This window comes from Prionailurus bengalensis, chromosome B3, assembly GCF_016509475.1.
Source record: "Prionailurus bengalensis isolate Pbe53 chromosome B3, Fcat_Pben_1.1_paternal_pri, whole genome shotgun sequence".
Taxonomy (NCBI): Eukaryota; Metazoa; Chordata; class Mammalia; order Carnivora; family Felidae; genus Prionailurus; species Prionailurus bengalensis.
The window spans coordinates 106816065-106834327 of record NC_057355.1 but is presented as its reverse complement, the minus strand read 5'-3'; the positions used below and the strand labels follow the sequence as shown (position 1 = coordinate 106834327).

At 38.2% G+C, this 18263-nt stretch overlaps 1 protein-coding gene across 5 annotated transcripts in view; it reads right to left on the bottom strand.

Annotated features, from left to right (window-relative positions):
* Positions 1-18263, bottom strand: part of DAAM1 (dishevelled associated activator of morphogenesis 1) — a 178292-nt gene that overhangs the window by 146559 nt on the left and 13470 nt on the right. For 2 of the 5 annotated variants that reach the window (XM_043556271.1, XM_043556273.1), the window contains exon 2: positions 7894-7976. The exons of the other annotated variants lie outside the window; for them this stretch is intronic. The gene's annotated coding sequence lies outside the window, so the exon portion shown is untranslated. The remainder of the gene's footprint in view (positions 1-7893; positions 7977-18263) is intronic. 5 annotated transcript variants of the gene reach the window in all.

The following is an 18263-nucleotide window of genomic DNA, read 5'->3' as shown; positions in this document are numbered from 1 at the left end:
GAGGAAGCACTCAATGAATCACAACACATGACAGCCAAGTTCATGTTCAAACCAAACGTTATGTGTTTACATATTCATGAATATATGAAAGACATTGACACTAATTTATTATTTTATTTTATTTTTTTATTTTATTTCATTTCATTTCATTTTATTTATTTTTAACCAGATCTAAGATCCAGTTCTAAAGAGTAGCAATTCCAGTTTTCTACATGTTAGCCCAGGTTCTATTCTTGGAAGAAAAAGTATTCTATTATGATATATGTATAGATGATATATACAAATTTACCATGGGCTTAAGAAAAATAAAGTACTTCCAATGACAGATAAGCAGGCATGAAACAAAAGAATAAAGAAAATAAGTGATTCTTCATGAAAGAGAGAATATAAAAGCTACATCTTGAAGTGCTGAACCTGAATAAAAAGTGCTCTTGCTTGTCCCAGAAGATAGCAGAGAACAAGAACCAGGATCCTCACACCATGGCACAGCAATGGTTTCCCCAAGGGGTTATGCCAAGAGCTAGCTACTTGCTATGGAGTTTTTCCAGCCCTTGGGAAAATATTATTTATAAAAAAATAAAATAAAAATTCACATAACCTCACCTACAATGTTTCTGAAAATAGGCTGGTGATGGGGTGGGGGAGCTGGTGGTAGAATGTGTTAAATTCCTCTTCAGTATCACACCCTTGCCCTAAGAGGAATTTAGATATAATTTTGGTGTATACACCATCACCACCAAATGCACACATTAGAAAGAACACAGGTATATATTCTCAAGCAATTGGGAATTATTCAAGATAATGAAAATTAAAGAAAGAATGGTTCACATTAGCTAGGAAAGGTCTTTCAGTTAATTGCCACTTCTCTGTCCATTTACCAGAACCTTCCTGGAGAGCTAACATGTTGTATGTCCATGTTCTATGGCTTGTAGGCAGTCTCAACCCTTGGATATCAGTTACACAAAAGCAGCAAGAACTTAATAGTCATATGTGGAAGGGTAAAGGAGGGGAGGACTTACACCCAATTCTTCTGTTCATAAATTAATAGCTTGTGAATTCAAATTTCAAGGTGGATAAATACAGTTAACAAATATCCAGTCTCAAAAATATCTCCTAACAACTAAAAGCCAATAGACGTAAATTTAAACCAAAATGAAACCTAACCACTCTCCCCCGCCCAAGACAAAGCCTGTGCCATTTAGGAAACAGGCCAATAGTGACAACCCTATCTTGGTAAAATTTTAATTTACCCACAACTCACTCCTGGAAATGGAGCTAGAGATCTCATTTCTAATGTAAGGGATGGTAGACAGTAATGTATTTATATATTGTTTCAGAACATCTAACTTGCACTGGGATATGAGCAAGTCTGATTACTGGACATACACAGCCCTTTGGAAACCAAACCATAGTAAGGAAACACTGCCCAGAAACAAGTAAAGCATGAATGACACATCCTGTTACTTCTCTCATTTTAGGCTAGGAATAAGCAGCAACAGTTTACCAGCACATGAATTTACCTCTTTGCCGTGATTAATGTCTTGCCTGGATTTTATAGGATAGAGAAAAGTCTACAGTCAGCCAACTTTCCATGGCGATGGACGTGTTCTATCTCTGCACTTTCCCAAAGAGTAGCCACTAGCCATGTGTGGCTAGTGGAGGTCTGAAATGTGACTAGTGTGACGGACAAATGCAATTTGTAATTAATTGTAACTAATTAGAATTTAAATAGTCACATATGGCTACTCGCTGCCATACTGGACAGCATAGAACATATTTTATTTAGAAGAATCAAACCTCAGACCTCTCATAACAATGATGTAATCAGAAGACCTCAAAGGTGAAAATGTCACATAGAGACAAAAGGATGACTTTCGTTTATCGAATAACACTGGATTTACACTGGATAAAATGTAACACAGATAAGCCACTTACAGTACTCAGGTTGAAGGTAGCTGTATGAAATGCTGTGGTGACTGATGCCTTCGAAATCAGTCACAGACACTCACACGGAGCTAATCCTGAGACCTGGCAGATCACACAGTCTGCCTCTTTGAGTTCACTGGGGCCAGTAACAAAAAAGGCACATATACAGATTAGGAGGAACCAGTTTTCTGTCCCCCACCACATGAGAACCAGCCTTTTTCAGACAGTTTTCTTTCTCCCAAGACCAGGTCAAACACAATGCCAGATGAACAAATATCTGCTTAGAACATTTTTAAACTGCAGGAAACTCCTATTTGGGGGAATATGGGAAGGCATTATGAACTCTCAACCCAGTCATGGCTGGACCACAGTAAGTCAAAAGAAATACATTATGTATAGATTTAGAATTCAATTCTTTAAGTTCCAATTGAAGTAATTAAGCCAAATACATTAATTACTGTAGAAATTACATAATAGGGTAGCCAACAGACAACACATCAACTGTTACTCTAATCTTAAAGTATATCAATACTTCACGGTGATATGAAATTGACCCTTGAAATGGCTAAACCTAAAATCTTTTGTTGAGGGGGGGTGCAAATCTATGAAATAGAGGCATAATAAAATGCATAGGCAATTTGCAATGGGTGTAATAAATAGGCAGCTATCCAAAAAATCACACCCTCCCACACGCACACGCACATATACATATATATATACACGCCCAACATCATTTTATTTTTAAACTTTTTTTTAATGTTTACTTATTTAGAGGGGGGTAGGGGCAGAGAGAGGGAGAGAGACAATCCCAAGCAGGCTCCACATTATCAGCACAGAGCCCGACACAGGACTCGATCCCACAAACTGAGATCATGACCTGAGCCACTATCAAGAAAGAGTCAGAGGCTTAGCCAACTGAGCCACCCAGGTGCCATCCCCCAACCTCATTTTAATGAAAGATATTGACTCGACAGAGATAATACAGGACACTGAATGCATGCGTCTGAGATGGACAGTTTTTAAGGGAAAAGAGATAGGATCATGAAGTCTTGTCCTGATTTAAGTCATTTCAGGGAGGGACTCTGGCAAGTCAGAGGAGGTATGACTATACAGCTCTCAGAAGAGCAGACCAGCTGAAACAGGGCTAGAGAGGCCCCAGGGAACAACACTCACCTTCTAAACCTGCCCTGTGTCACAGAGACTCACACTGGTGTGTGAATGAAAATCTGGAGGCAATCCACCAGATCGCAAACATTCATAAAGTTCTTTTCCACAAGCATAGAAATAGGGAACGTAAGAAAAGCAGTCATAAGAGGCAGGCCTTCTCTGCCACAGTGTGGTTTCAGTAGCAAAATAATCCAATTGCTTACTGCCAGTGTATAACCAAAAGTAACCAACAGTGGCCAGAAGACAGCGGGAGTTACATCTATGTACCAGAACTAAGAAACAACATTGTTTGTTATTCCCTTCCCTGCCTGCTCCGCAGGTCCCACACAGAGCAAAGGATCTGGGATCTTGTCTCTGGACGGTGTACTGGCCATTTCCAGGATCTCTGAACCTGCCTGTTCACTGCCATGGGGGATTATGAAAGGTCCTGTCATCCTGACCTCAGACACGGCAAACACAACCACCGCCCGCTACAGGCCTTTAACAAGCCTGAGAGGTTGCAGCCTGCAGAAAGCATGGTCTAGGCCAGTCTTGCCAGCAGCCCCGAGCCAGCTGACCAGCATCCAGTCACCGTTTCTTTTCCAAACACCGACTGAACAAACCTTGATTCAGCTCTTAGGTTACGCTCCGGCGGAGAACAGCACAGAGGAAGCACCGAGAGAATGACTGGAGAGAAACTATTCTGGGCATAAACCAAGTACATGTTCCTGTGGAATTGTTAATAACTCAGGGGTCTTTTATGTGTGTTTGAACCCTCCACGTCTAGCTGAGGAAAAGACATATTTCTTTTTTCTCCTCAGGGAGAACGAAAGCAGGAAAGTAAAATTCCTGGTAATGTCATATCCAGTCAAACAGGAAGGTTTGTACGCTCAGGGCTGAAAGGTTTCCAGCACTACACTGAGCCAGTCTGAAAATAATTTACTTGATTTTCATTTGTTTCATTTCCTCCAAAATCATCATTCAGGTCCCGGTTCCCATACCCACCAAGACAACAGGAGGCCTTCCATAAACACAACTAAAATAGACAAATATAGTATCTAAGAAACACCTGGGATGTAAAGGCATTGGAATCCTCATTCACTGCTGGCGGAAACAGAAAATGGTATGGCCACTCTGGAATACAATTTGACAGTTCCTCAAAACGTTAAACATAGAGTCTCCATATAACCCAACAATTCTATACTTAGGTATTTACCCAAGAACACTGAAAACATGTGTTCACGCAAAAACTTGTACACAAATATTGACAGCAGCACTGTTTGTGATAACCTAAGAATGGGAGCAACCTAAATGTCCACGAATAAACAAAATGTGGTATATCCATAAAATGAAATATTATCTGGCAACAAAAAAGAATTAAATGCTGGTACATGTGGTGAATGGATGAACTTTTGAAAACACTATACTAAATCAAAGAAACCAGTCAAAAAAGGCCACATGTCGTATGACTCCATTTGTATGAAATGTCCAGAACAAGCCAATCTATCTATTTGGGCAGAAAGAGGATTAATGGTTGCCTGGGATGGATTTGGGGATGGGAGGACGAGAAGGATGTCCACAGTCACAGATGACTGCTTATGCCTATGATGTTCCTTTCGGGAAAGTTGAAAATGTGCTAGGATCAAGGGAGCCTGGCTGGCTCAGTCCAAAGAGCGTGCTACTCTTGATCTCAGGGTCGTGAGTTCCGGCCCCATGTTGGGTATAGAGATTACTTAAATAAAAAAACCTTTTAAAAAAATTTTAAAAGAAAGAACATGTTTAAGAATTAGATAGTGGTGATGGTTGTAACAACTCTGAATAAGCCAATGAACTGGGACAATAACCATTAAATTTACTCTAAAATACATGATTTTTGTATGTGAAATATCTCTCAATAAAGCATTAAAAGAAAGAAGGAAGGGAGGTAGCAGGGACAGGAAGCAAAAAGCAAACAAAGTCAGACCTGAAATGTCTTACCCGGAGTGATAATTATTCTTCGCAGGGTATTTTTAACTTTTTATCTTGCCATAACCACAGACTCACAAGAAGTTACCAAAAAAAAAAAAAAAAAAAAGGTACAGAAAAGTTCCCTGCTTCCCCCATTGGAAATAGCTTACATAACCATAACCATGATATATTATCAAAACCGGGAACATCACAGTTAACTAGACTATAGATCTTACTCAGATTTCTAGGGATGTCTCCCCCCACCCCCCAGGGATGCCTTTTAAAAACAGCTTCTGGGTAATAATCCTTGAGGTTATACTCCTACTCTTTTTACCAGTCATTCTGGTCAGATTATAGCCAACTAATCAGTAATTCCAGTGACAAAGAGATGAGTGGTGGACATTTTAACACGCCCTGGTTAAGAAGACTAAATTACCACTAGTAAAAAATATTTCCACCAAAGCACATTAAGTGTCATATATACTTGACGGGCCCTTCAGAGTCCTGTTGCTCACCAAACTTTTGCCCCCGAAGGCTGCTCGGTGAGTCTCTCTCTAGAGTGATATTGGTGAAGTGCTCAGGTAACTAAAGCTCTCAGAGAGCCTGTCCTTAGCGGACCAAGAACTTGTAATTCGCCGTCCTAATTCTTCCTGACAGAAAACGATCTGTTGGAGAGCTGACGGTGGAAAGAGTAAGACAGCAGATAGCTATTTTAATTTCCGGGTGGAAAATGGCACGAAGAGACTCCTTCTCGAATGAGGTCTTCCACTAGGCTCCCCAAACTTCCTTTACAGTTCAGCTTCACGACTCAGGCACAAAAATTACCACTCAATTATCTGAGAATCAGTATTCTGATGTAACATCCTCCTATGTGCTTTTCTTCTTTCTCCTTTTACCTCCTAACTTTTCCCTCCACTGTTTTGGTAAAAAGTGGCCTGGGCCAGAGAAAAGTGCTTTCCCTTTCTCATCATATCTGTTAAAACATACGGGAAAGGAAGAGGTTGAGACTACTGGCCAAAGCAAACCATTTTGGCTTTGCTGCAGTTTAAAGAAAAGCGTCTCCACAAGAGAGGTAAGAACCTTCCCAAGTGGGCAAGAAAGCAAGTGGCCTGTCAGGGGGTCTGTGGGAGCAGTCAGCACTTCCTGCCAACCAGGAAGAGGAGGAACCAGAAGCACTTAACATCCCACAGCCAGGTATGGGGCCCACCCTCTGCAATCAGTCACCAGACATTCACTCCAGTTATCCTGGATCACCTACAGCCCCAAACGGCCAAGGTCAATGAGGAAAGCAAGTCCTAGAAATCACAGCGGGCTTCGGAGGGACATTTGGCTTTGTGCTAATGCCACAGGCAGAAAAGGGTAGCCCAGGCCACATATGGTAAGTATCCTATTTGGCTGGGATCTTAATGGCATGTTGATTTTAATAATGGCAATAGATGAGCACTGCAGAGAAATGAATCCTGAAATGAGACCGTCCTTTATCAAAGGCAAAATCCAGGAAAGACTCTGCTTCGACAGTGCTTAAACCCAGGACACGGGAAAGCACGCCACAGCATGGGAAGGAGAACAGCACTGGGAGAAAAGAGAAGGGAAGCATTCTTCTGCCGGTGGCATCGCTCTCTACTGGTTTAACATAAAGGTTAAAAAAAAAAAAAAAAAAGCTTCACCATCCCGCCACCCAGCCCAAATAAGTAAGAGAAGCCCACACCCAAACAAGACAAACATTTACAAATACGTACACAACATAACCTTTTATTCAAGGGTGGAATAAAAATAGACGTGAGTCCCTCCCCTGGCATTATAACATAAACAATTTTTCTTTCCATATAAAGTAAACATTTTCTCCTTCTACATAAGTGCCCGCTGCACTCAGCTGGCAGTGGTGTTAGTTTACATCCTCCACTGGTCCTCTGAGCAGCAGCTCAGGTAAGGGGTTGAAGAGTGACCTGCAAATTGGACCATCGGGGTCCTCAGCCTGGCTCCAGTGTTAATAGGGTAACTCCAAACCATTCTGTGTAAAATGGGAAGGTGGGATTATCAGTGTTTTTCAATTTTTTTAAAGCTGTGAAACCCTTTATCCAAATGAAATCTCATGGAGAACCTCAATATATAGAAGACTTTGAATGAAAACAGGCTGGTTAGAGCCAGAAGGGGTGTGGGGAAAGGGGGACTCTCCCCACCTCCTAGAATTGGGACTCTACAGCACATAGTATGAAAACCACTGATGAGATCCCTTAAAATGAAAACTCAATCCTACTTTAAAAATTTAAACTGAAGGCTGCCTGGGTGGCTCAGTCGGTTAAACGTCCGACTTCGGCTCAGGTCATGATCTCGCGGTCCGTGAGTTCGAGCCCCGCGTCGGGGTCTGTGCTGACAGCTCAGAGCCTGGAGCCTGCTTCAGATTCTGTGTCTCCCTCTCTCTGACCCTCCCCCGTTCATGTCTGTCTCTCTCTGTCTCAGAAATAAATAAACGTTAAAAAAAAAAATATTTAAAAAAATAAATAAAATAAAAATTTAAACTGAAACCAAGAAAAAAAGACAAACTGGTATAAAGTAATGGTTTCTAATGCCTGTCTTTTGCTTGGCGGGGTGGTGAACAAAGGCAATAATTCATAAACACGAAAATGTCTCACACAGATATGTATGCCATCTTCCAAATGCATCTGTATGTTGGGATTCATCACAAATTCATTTAAAATGTTACTGAATTCAAGGTCATGTGGGAATCTAGAATTTCCTTTAATTAAAAAGGAATCATCACGCTGGGAACCGGTACGAAAGAGAAGGCCGCAATATTCCACTTGAATTAAACAAGTAAATCTCCGTAAAAAACCATCTGTGACTTTTTTTTATTTGAAAGATTCTACTACTTACAACGTCGAACCAGTTAGATCCCCTTGTCTGTTAGCTGTGGCTGTTAGAATATTGCTTCGAGAAGGGTTGAGGCCATGTCCAGGCTGAGTAGGAAAGAAATGTCACATTAGATAAGCATTAGATAAACGCTGTCTGCCACAGCTGTGTGGGGAAGAGAAAGTGGGGGAAAGGACATGTGCATGTGACATCCAGACTGTGTCAGATAGGTATCTAAGAGGTTATTGGAGACCTGAGCTCTAACTCTATCATTATACTAAATTTATTAGTAGGCAAATCACTTACTCCAGGTTTCAATTTGCTAGGTCTAAAAAGGGGTCATCTTGACTTCTGATGCAGAACACTCAGGGCCAACTCAGACAGTGACTGCTATACTCCTTTAAAAGCCACTGGAGACAACAAAACTGTCACAGAACTGGTGAGCTAATTCAAACCTCACCATTTTACATCTGAGGAAATGGAAGCCCAAGACACTTGGCCAAAGTCACACAAGCAGATAGCAGTCTAAAGAATTTGCAGTCCCCCACAGGAGAGTTTCTTACTACATTAGCCATCATAATGTGGTTTGAAATTTTGACTTAATTGCTTGTATTAGTTATCCTACTATAATAATCAGGGCTTTCTGTTTGATACTATAAAAAAAAATTCTCGGGGCACCTGGGTGGCTCAGTCGCTTGAGTGTCCAACTTCGGCTCAGGTCATGATCTCACGGTTCATGAGTTCGAGCCCCGCCTCGGGCTCTGTGCTGACAGCTCGGGGCCTGGAGCCTGCTTCAGATTCTGTGTCTCCCTCTCTCTCTGCCCCTCCCCTGCTCACGTTGTCTCTCAAAAATGAATAAACATTAAAAAAAAATTTGTTTTTAAATTCTCACGTCAAAAAAGTTCATCCCTCCCTCTAGTACAATCAACTAGATGATTATACTAAGTAAACCATAGTGTTGTTGCCATAATATGGACCTAGGTATTAAAAATGTTTCTTTACAGGGCACCTGGCTAGCTCAGTCAGTAGAGCACACAACTCTTGATCTCAGGGTTGTTAAATTCGAGCCCCTTGTTGGATACAGAGATTACTTTACAAACTAAAATCTTTTGCACTGCTGGGAGGAAGCACACTGGTACAGCCACTCTGGAAAACAGCATGGAGGTTCCTCAAAAAATTAAAAATAGAACTACCCTGCGATCCAGCAATTCACTACTAGGTATTTATCCAAAGGATACAGGTGTGCTGTTTCAAAAGGGCACATGCACCCCAGGGTTTACAGCAGCACTATCAACAATAGCCAAAGTACGGAAAGAGCCCAAATGTCCATCGACGGATGAATGGATAAAGAAGATGTGGCATGTATATATATATATATATATATATATATATATATATATATATATATATATATATACAATGGAGTATTACTCAGCAATCAAAAAGAATGACACCTTGCCATCGCAACAACGTGAATGGAACGAGAGGGTATTATGCTAAGCGAAATTAGTCAGAGAAAGACAAAAATCATATGACTTCACTCATATGTGGAATTTAAGAGACCAAACACATGAACATAAGGGAAGGGAAGCAAAAAGAATATAAAAACAGGGAGGGGGACAAAACATAAGAGACTTAAATACAGAGAACAAAGAGGGTTGCTGGAGGGATTGTGGGTGGGGGATGGGCTAAATCGGCAAGGGGCGCTAAGGAAGACACTTGTTGGGATGAGCACTGGGTGTTATACCGAGGGGATGAATCACTGGAATCTACTCCTGAAATCATTATTGCACTATATGCTACCTATCTTGGATGTTAAATAAATAAATAGATAAATAAATAAAATCTTTTTTAAAAATAACAATAAAGTAAAATAAAAGTGTTTCTTCAATAGAAGATAAATTACACATTTGAGAATCTCAGTAAACACAAACCAAATAATAGTTGCCAATCTTGGTAGAAATTAATGATGGTCTATCTTACAAAGTGTCAAAGCTTGGCATGCTTAGGACGAGTCCCTTTAAATAATGACACTTACATAAAGCTACAAATTGTGACTCCATCAGTCATATATTCCACTTAAAACTTTTATAATAAGAGTTACCTGGGATTGGCTAAATCAGAAAATGACAGAGCCTCAGTGTTTTACATTTTCTTAATCTTTTTTTTGTAAATTCATAAAACAATATGGAACTCCTTGCCATTAACAAGAAAAGTACGTTTCAATTCTTTTAATGCAGATCTTTATCAGCCACAGAATAAAAGACTTTATAATCTCTATTCTATTTCCTACAGGATTTTGCCATTGCAAATCAAGAAAGCGTTGTGGAAAATTAAGATAAAATATTTCACAGTCCATTTTGCATTGGAGATGTCATTTGTCCACAGAATGTGTGAATAAAGTGTCTGGTTTCCCACTTACAACTGCATTTGGTACTCTTGGAAATTCTGTTCCATCAGCCAATTTTACAATGAGTCAAGCCACTTGTGATCTGAATGATGCCTAGGAACTAACGAATCAGCTGGGGAGAAATATCTATTCTTCCAGGCTAGGAAGACATGAATTGACATTTCACAAAGGAGAGTGCCAAAGGAGACTCCTCCTCAGGATCTTGGCCCTTACTCTGGAGAATCCTCTCAAAAGCCTCTACACCACGGGGTCAGACCATGTCTCCCAAACAAATACACAGGGAGAATCTGTCAACACTGGCCTTACCAGAAAGCTCCGTGGGTTATGTTCCGCATTTTGTTTGTTACTTCGCGAAGGAGGACAGACAGCCACGGTGCCTCAGAACAGAGTCCCAGAAATAAAGGATGTGAGCAGAGCCATGATAACACTAAGCTGTCTTCTCTAAAGTATACCGGTAAACACTGCATTCTATTCTATTACTGAATTACCATAACCATCTAAAATTAGTTTTAGAACATGAACCTCCCTCCTTGCTTGGTAGAGAACTATTTTCTGTTTAAATGAGAACAAACCTAGAGCACTTGAGGTAGGAGAAAATCAATTTCCCCCACAATATGGACTTATGACACACTGACATGAAGACAACTGGACTGTGATAAATACAGCATTTTTGGTAACATTAGGTGTTGTATAGGCAAGATGCTTTAAATATTTTAGCTAAGCATGTGAATATCTGTTTTACAATACGATTTATAAACAAAAAGCACTGGGTATAACATTTCTTTTATCACATAAACCAGTCTAATATAAACTTCTGCCTCCCTCCTCATAATATTTGGATTATTTCATTGTTCTACCTCCTATTCTTCCAAACATGTGCAGTCCAATGGAAAAACTACATATCATCTCCCTGTCCCCTCTGCCTCCAGAAATGCCTTCTATGTAGCACAGCCTCACAGTCAGCAGAAAAAGTGCATATAGTAAGAAACAACTGAGGCCAACTCCAGGAAATGCAAATGGGCCATAAAATGACAGGAGCTGACCTAAGGTTTTCCTTCACATAATGAGGAAAGGGCTTGTTGAGATAAGTAATTATGTAAATCTGCACCGAGACCCTTAATCACAGAGAAATATTTTCAGTCATTTTAAATGTGCCTGAAGCTCTCATAAGTTTCCTTCTAACGGGTTCCATGATGGTTTACTGCATTTATGAAAAGTTCCGGGAGCTTCATATTTGCATTGCTAATTAATCTCTTATCTGTTTAAAACATTGAGATTTAAACAGATACATGGGCAAGCAGGCCGTCTGAGAAAGAAATAATACAAATGGCCTTGGGAAAAAAAGTTCTATTGAACAAATTTCTAAAACGCAAGTTAAAATACAATGTGATAGCATTTGCCAGTTGTTCAGTCACAGATAATTGTAAGATAACAATACTCAGCATAACACGTGTGAAATGAAAGATCCTTTAATACCCTCATCAGTGTCGACTGGCAAAACCTTTCTTGAGGACAATTTGGCAGCACTTATAAAAAACTTTAAAATTCTATATCTTTTGACCCATTTATTTCATATCTAAGAATGCATCCTTAAAAAAAATCTGAGACATAAAAAAGATGTTCAAGTGGTTTTTAATGGAAAAACATTAGGAAAATGATTACCCTACAACAGCCATAAAATAGAAATACATGCAGCCAGCTAAGAAGTTTATTAAGAATTTTAATAAGTTCACACTCATTAGGATAACTACCATAAAAAAAAACCAAACATTTTTGTTGGTGGGAATGTAAAATGGCACAGGTGCTATTAAAAACAGTATGGCAGGATCTCAAAATATTAAAAAGAAAACTACCAGATGAACCAGGCTCTGGGTATATCGCAAAAAATTGAAAGCATGGTCTCAAAGAGGTATTTGCATGCGCGAGTTCATAGGAGCATTATCCACAATAGCCAAGAGGTGGAAGCAACCTGAATGTCCAAAATGGATATAGTTGTAATGGATAAACAAAATATGATGTAATGAAATACTATGCAGCTTTAAAGAAAAAAAAAAAAAAAAGGAAGTCCTATCACATACTACAAAATGGATGAATCTTGAAGACTTTTGCTAAGTGAAAGAAGCCAGCCACAAAATAACAAATACTGCATGCTTCCACTTCCCTAACATATCTATGGTGTCACATTAATAAAAAGAGTAGAATGGTGGTTATCAGGGGCTGAGGCAGTGGGGGTGGGGGAGGAGAAAAGGGGAGTTGCTGAAGTGATACAGTGTTTCAGTTCTGCAAGGCTTAAAGGTTCTAGAGATGTTTCACAACAATGCAGATATACTTAACACTATGGAACTATATACTTAAAAAGGGTTAAGATGTAAATTCCATCATGTGTTTTTTACCACAATAAAAGAGAGTTTTAGTGTCAACTATACTTGAATTTTTTCAAAAAGGTTTAATAACATGAAAAATGCTTATGTCAATATCTAGTTGGGGGAAGGAAACAAAAAAAGCATAGATAATAATCAAAAAATTTTTGTTAAACTTCATAAAGATGTATGCCCCTAATGTTAACATTATTTGACTCCTTGGTAAGATGCTTCTCTATTCCTTTATACTTCCTATTTTTTTTCTTTCATATGGGTTCATATAGTAACCTGTATTACTTTTCTAATCAAAAAATAAAATAAATTTCCGACGTAATAGTTTCAAAATAGCCTTGATAATGGGCCATGCTGGGCAGGATAACATTTGTCAAAGGAGGAACTACTGTTAAGAAAAAACCTAAAATTTAGAAAGGGGTAAAACAGATGACTGGGTATCTTTTCAGTAGAATGCTATTTGTGGTCTAGCAGGTCCTACAGGGATTATCTTTGACCTTTTTTTTTTTTTTTTTTTCCTTTTAACTAGGCCAGTGGTTCTCTCAAGTGTGGTTTGGGAAGGCCTGGAGAGCCTCAGGCCTTGTCAGGGTGTTTATGAGTTCAAAACTGTTTTCATAATAATATCAAGATGTTATTTGCCATTTCTCTCTCATTCTCTCAACAAGTACACAGGGGAATTTTCCAAAACTTTCAATACTCATGATGAAGTCATCAATCCAGATGATAACATAAAATAGGTTTCATTATTATTTTTTTTAATGAAAGAACAGTTTTAAAGTTTCTCAATTCTGATTCTAATCTAATTAATACATTACACAAATTTCTCTGGGTTCTTCAATACTTCATAAGATCAAAAACCCTGAAAATAAAACATAAGAGACTCTTAAATATAGAGAACAAACAGAGGGTTGCTGGAGGGGTTGTGGGAGGGGGGATGGGCTTAATGGGTAAGGGGCTTAAGGAATCTACTCCTGAAATCATTGTTGCACCATGTGCTAACTTGGATGTAAATTATAAAAAATAAATTAATTATAAGAGTAAAAAAAAAAAAAAAAGATCAAAAACCCTAAAACAAACAAGTTTGAGAACCCACTGGGCCAGACTATTTCACAGCTTTGTGGGAGTAGGAATTAACTCCTAAAAAAGCATACAACAATGTAATGGCTCTTATCTATAACACAGCAAAGAGGTTTTGCCTGGCAGAGATACAACTGATTTACATACATGCAGAAAAGAAAACATGAATTTTTATAGTCCTTTAGGATATTAACTAGTTTTGTATCTACTACAAATTTATTTCAGCATTTCTGATTATGGACAGGTAGATGGATCAATGGATAGAGATATATCTGTATTTTAAATGATCTTTTGAGGGGTGCCTTTTGAGGTGGCTCAGTCGGTTGAGCGTCCGACTTCAGCTCGTCATGATCTCGCAGCTCTTGAGTTTCGGCCCTGCGTCGGGCTCTGTGCTGACAGATCAGAGCCTGGAGCCTGCTTCGGATTCTGTGTCTCCCTCTCTCTCTGTCCCAACCCACTCGCATTCTGTCTCTCTCTCAAAAATAAATAAACATTAATTTTTTTTTTAATTATCTTCTGAACTGGTCCTAACATCCTTCTGGTTCCTTCTAATAAACAAAGTTGTTGATGTGTTTATTTTATAATTTTGAGAATCTTATTTTTTTAACTCTTTGAAAATTATTCTTTAGCATAGACTATCAGATCAGTTTCTGCATACAGGCCTTAATAAAAACAGAGAACTCGGTAATTAATAACCTTATAAAACAGAAAGCACCAGGCCCAGATAGGTTCACTGGTGAATTCTATCAAACATTTAAGGAAAAAGTATACCAATTCTCTACAATCTTTCAGAGAATATAAGCAGAGGAAATATTTCCTACCTCATCCTATGAAGCCAGCACTATGCTCATAACCAGAAAAATATATTACAAGAAAAAATAGGGCAGTACCTCTCATGAACACAGATGTAAGAATCCTCAAAAACATTAGCAAATTGAATCCAACAATGTACAAGGTGAATTATATACTACAGTCAAGTGGGATTTGTCCCAGGTAAGCAAATCACATGATCATATTCATAGATGCAGGAAAAGTATTTGACAAAATCCAACACCCACTCATGATAAAAACCCTCCATAAACTAGGAATACAAAGGAACCTTCTCAACTTGATAAAGACTATCTACAAAAAAAAAAAAAAAAAAACAGGTTGCAGGATATAAGGTTAATAATAAGTCAATTGCTTTCCAACATGCCAACAATGGAAGAGTAAAAAATGACATTAAAAACAATACCATTGACAGTAGGCACCCCTCAAAATGAGATACTTACGTATAAGTCTAACAAAATGTGTACAAGATCTATATGAAGAAAATACAAAACTCTGAATGAATCAAGGAAGAATGAAATAAATGGAGAGATATTCCATGTTCATGGACAAGATGACTCAATATTGTCAAGACATCAGTTCTCCCCAACTTGCCACACCCATTGTTTACATATTGTCTATGGTTATTTTTCCTACAATAATGGCAGAATTTAATAGTTGACAGGAACAACATGGCCTACAAAGCCAAAAAGATTTCCTATCTGTCCCTGTATAGAAAAAGTTTTGTATCCCCTCTTCTAAGTAATTATGCTCTAAGTAAGCTGTTACTTACCTCAACCCAAAGCTATTTTTTCCTCCAAAACAAAATTTAAATTAGATAACCTCTTCTTTCTTTCAGTGACAGTCAAATGAAATTGTTCTCCTAAAATAATATTAAGCGTTGCATTTCTTAAAATAGAATATTTCAAGGTTAAGAATTTTAAATATATATCATGTTCTCTGAGGATAAAGGACATGTCTTTGGAGAGCCTACAGATAAGAAATAACTAGCAATGCCCTATGATTAAAAAGCAGTTGTTTCATGATCTTCACAATTTTTAAAATCTGGTTATTTTCCAGAACTCATAAATGAAATACCTTTCTCCTTAAGAATTTTTCTCCTTTTATGGAAGCTAAAACCCAATTCAACAAAAACACTTAGGCCAAAATTTAAACAAATCTAGGTATCACTTAATGAATCTATATGCTGTATATTTCCTATAAGAATTTAAATGGCACTAATTCATGCACTATAAGTATATAACACTTAGCCTGCTCTCAGTAATAGGAGTCTGAAAAACCTAACATACTTGCTCTACTCCCAAATATTTTTCTATTTATACAAACATGAATCGAGTAACTTACTATACATTCCTTTTACCAAATAAGCTTTTCTACCGCTAATGATCAGATAGGTCCATCGCTTCTTTTCATCTTAACTAATATACATGAAATGGAGGAAATAGAGAGATGTTGTACTGTGAGGTCTACACTGTGGGAAATTCTATAGGACAAACAACAGTTTTTTTCACATGTTGCCAAGAAAAATGCTGCGCAGGATGCATAGAGGCTTAATGAATATATACATTTAAAAAACTGCAATGTATGAAACTTATTGGAATCTCGAGTTAACAAACTTTTAAAAAGTGTAAATTTTAAAACTGATGAGATGTTTGATAACTTCAAAGAAATAACATAAGTTATTTTAGGTATGATAATAGTATTTTAGTTACATTTTTAAAGAGAGTCCTGGTATTTTTGGACAGAAGTACTAAAAATATTTACAAATGAAATTATAAGATGTCTGGAATTTGCTTTAAAATAAACCCAGAGTTGACATAAAGTAGTTGGGGGTCAAAATGAAAAACTCACCATGAATTGATAATTGATGAAGCTGTGAGTATATGTAAAATTATCCTAATAGCAATATTAGTCATTCTACACGGGTATGTGTGTGTAGGAAACTTTCAATAATAAAACTTTTTTTTTAAATCTTCATTTTCCACGCAATTTGAAACAAGAAAAGCAGGAAAGGAAAGCAATACATCTGAGGAGGAGATATTTTAGGAAGACAGAGGGGAAAGGGAGTCCAGAAGCACATTTGTGACGTGTCTTTATTTTCTGGGTTTTTGGATTTTCACCTTAATCATCAACAGTATATTGGCATAATTTCTGTTATCTGTTATGACAGGCAGAGCTTTAACTTTTTTGTTGTTGTTTTATTTATTTTGAGAGAGAGCAAGAGAGCACGAGCAGAGGAGAGGCAGAGAGAGAGAATCCCAAGCAGGCTCCAGCACTGTCAGTGCAGAGCCCTAAGAGGAGCTCGTACTCACAGTGAGATCGTGACCTGAGCTGAAATCAAGAATTGGCCGCTTAACTGACTGAGCCACCCAGGAGCCACAATAGGCAGAACTTTAAATGACACTCCCCATTACCTTTTGAGTGAAACCTATGAACGTGAGACGTTACTCTCATGGTTATGTTACATTGTATGGTTAAAGGGAGATTATCCTGGGTGGGTCTGACCTAATCAGGTGAGACCTTAAACTTAGCCTTTTCTCTGACAGAGGGCAGAAAAGGAAGTTAGAGAGATGTGCTCCAGCTAGCCTGGAAGAAAGGAAACATCCAAGTATGAACTGCCAATGTGGGCACATGACATGGAATGTGGGTGGCCTCTAGGAGCTAAAAGCAGTCCTCCGTCCTATAGTCACAAGGAAATAAATTCTGCCAACAACTACAGAGCATGGAAGAATCCCTGAGCCCCAAATGAGAACTGCAGCCTTAGCTGACACGTGACTCTTAGACTGCTGAGACCCTAAGCAGAGAACCTAGCCACAGCATGCCCAGACTTTTGACCTGGTGGGGTCTTAAACCATTAAATTTGTGGTAATTTGTTACCTAGCAATAAAACTAATATGCCTGGATAAGCATCTTATACCCAAAGAGTACATCACAGGATCTCAGAGCCCACCTTCTGCACATGAGTTTATGATCCCATGGCACCAAGTGAGTACCTAAACATTCAGCAATTTAACTTTTAATGCAGTGTTTCTCAAAGGATCATGAATCCAAATTTGAGAAACTCTGAGCTACATAATCCCTTATAAATGAAATATTCCTTTTCCAACACACACAGTTAGCTTTATAGGCAAGATTACATACTTGACTGCTTTTTACAGTGTGAAGACTTCTATAGCAGAAAAATCCTGCAAAATAATCATATGGAACAAGTTTAAAGTAAATTGTGACTAAGCCAAACGTATGACCAAAACCTTTAGCCTATCATCACAGTAAGTATAAAACAGTACAAAGCTTTCTACCCTTTAATGCCCTAGCTCATGATTAGGAGGTGTGAAAAAAATATGAGCCAGAATCCATACAACAATTTCTTTATAACAAAGTTTCCAATGTCTTGGATGGCCCATAAATATTAAGGAATTATCACACATATCCTTTGTCAGCATTTATATCCACTTATTTAGAGGAAAAAATTTGAGATGTTCATGGATACAAGAAATGGGAAAATACATCATAGATATTATCCCTAAGGACTAAAATTCTGTTTCTAAGGTTGCACTTAGGATTTTTTTGCCTTTTTAAAAAATTAACAGCTTTATTGAGATATAAAAATCATATGCCATAAAATTCATCCATTTAAAATGTATAGTATAGTGGTTTTTAGTATGTTTACAAACTGTGTAACCATTTCCACAATTTTTAGAAAGAAA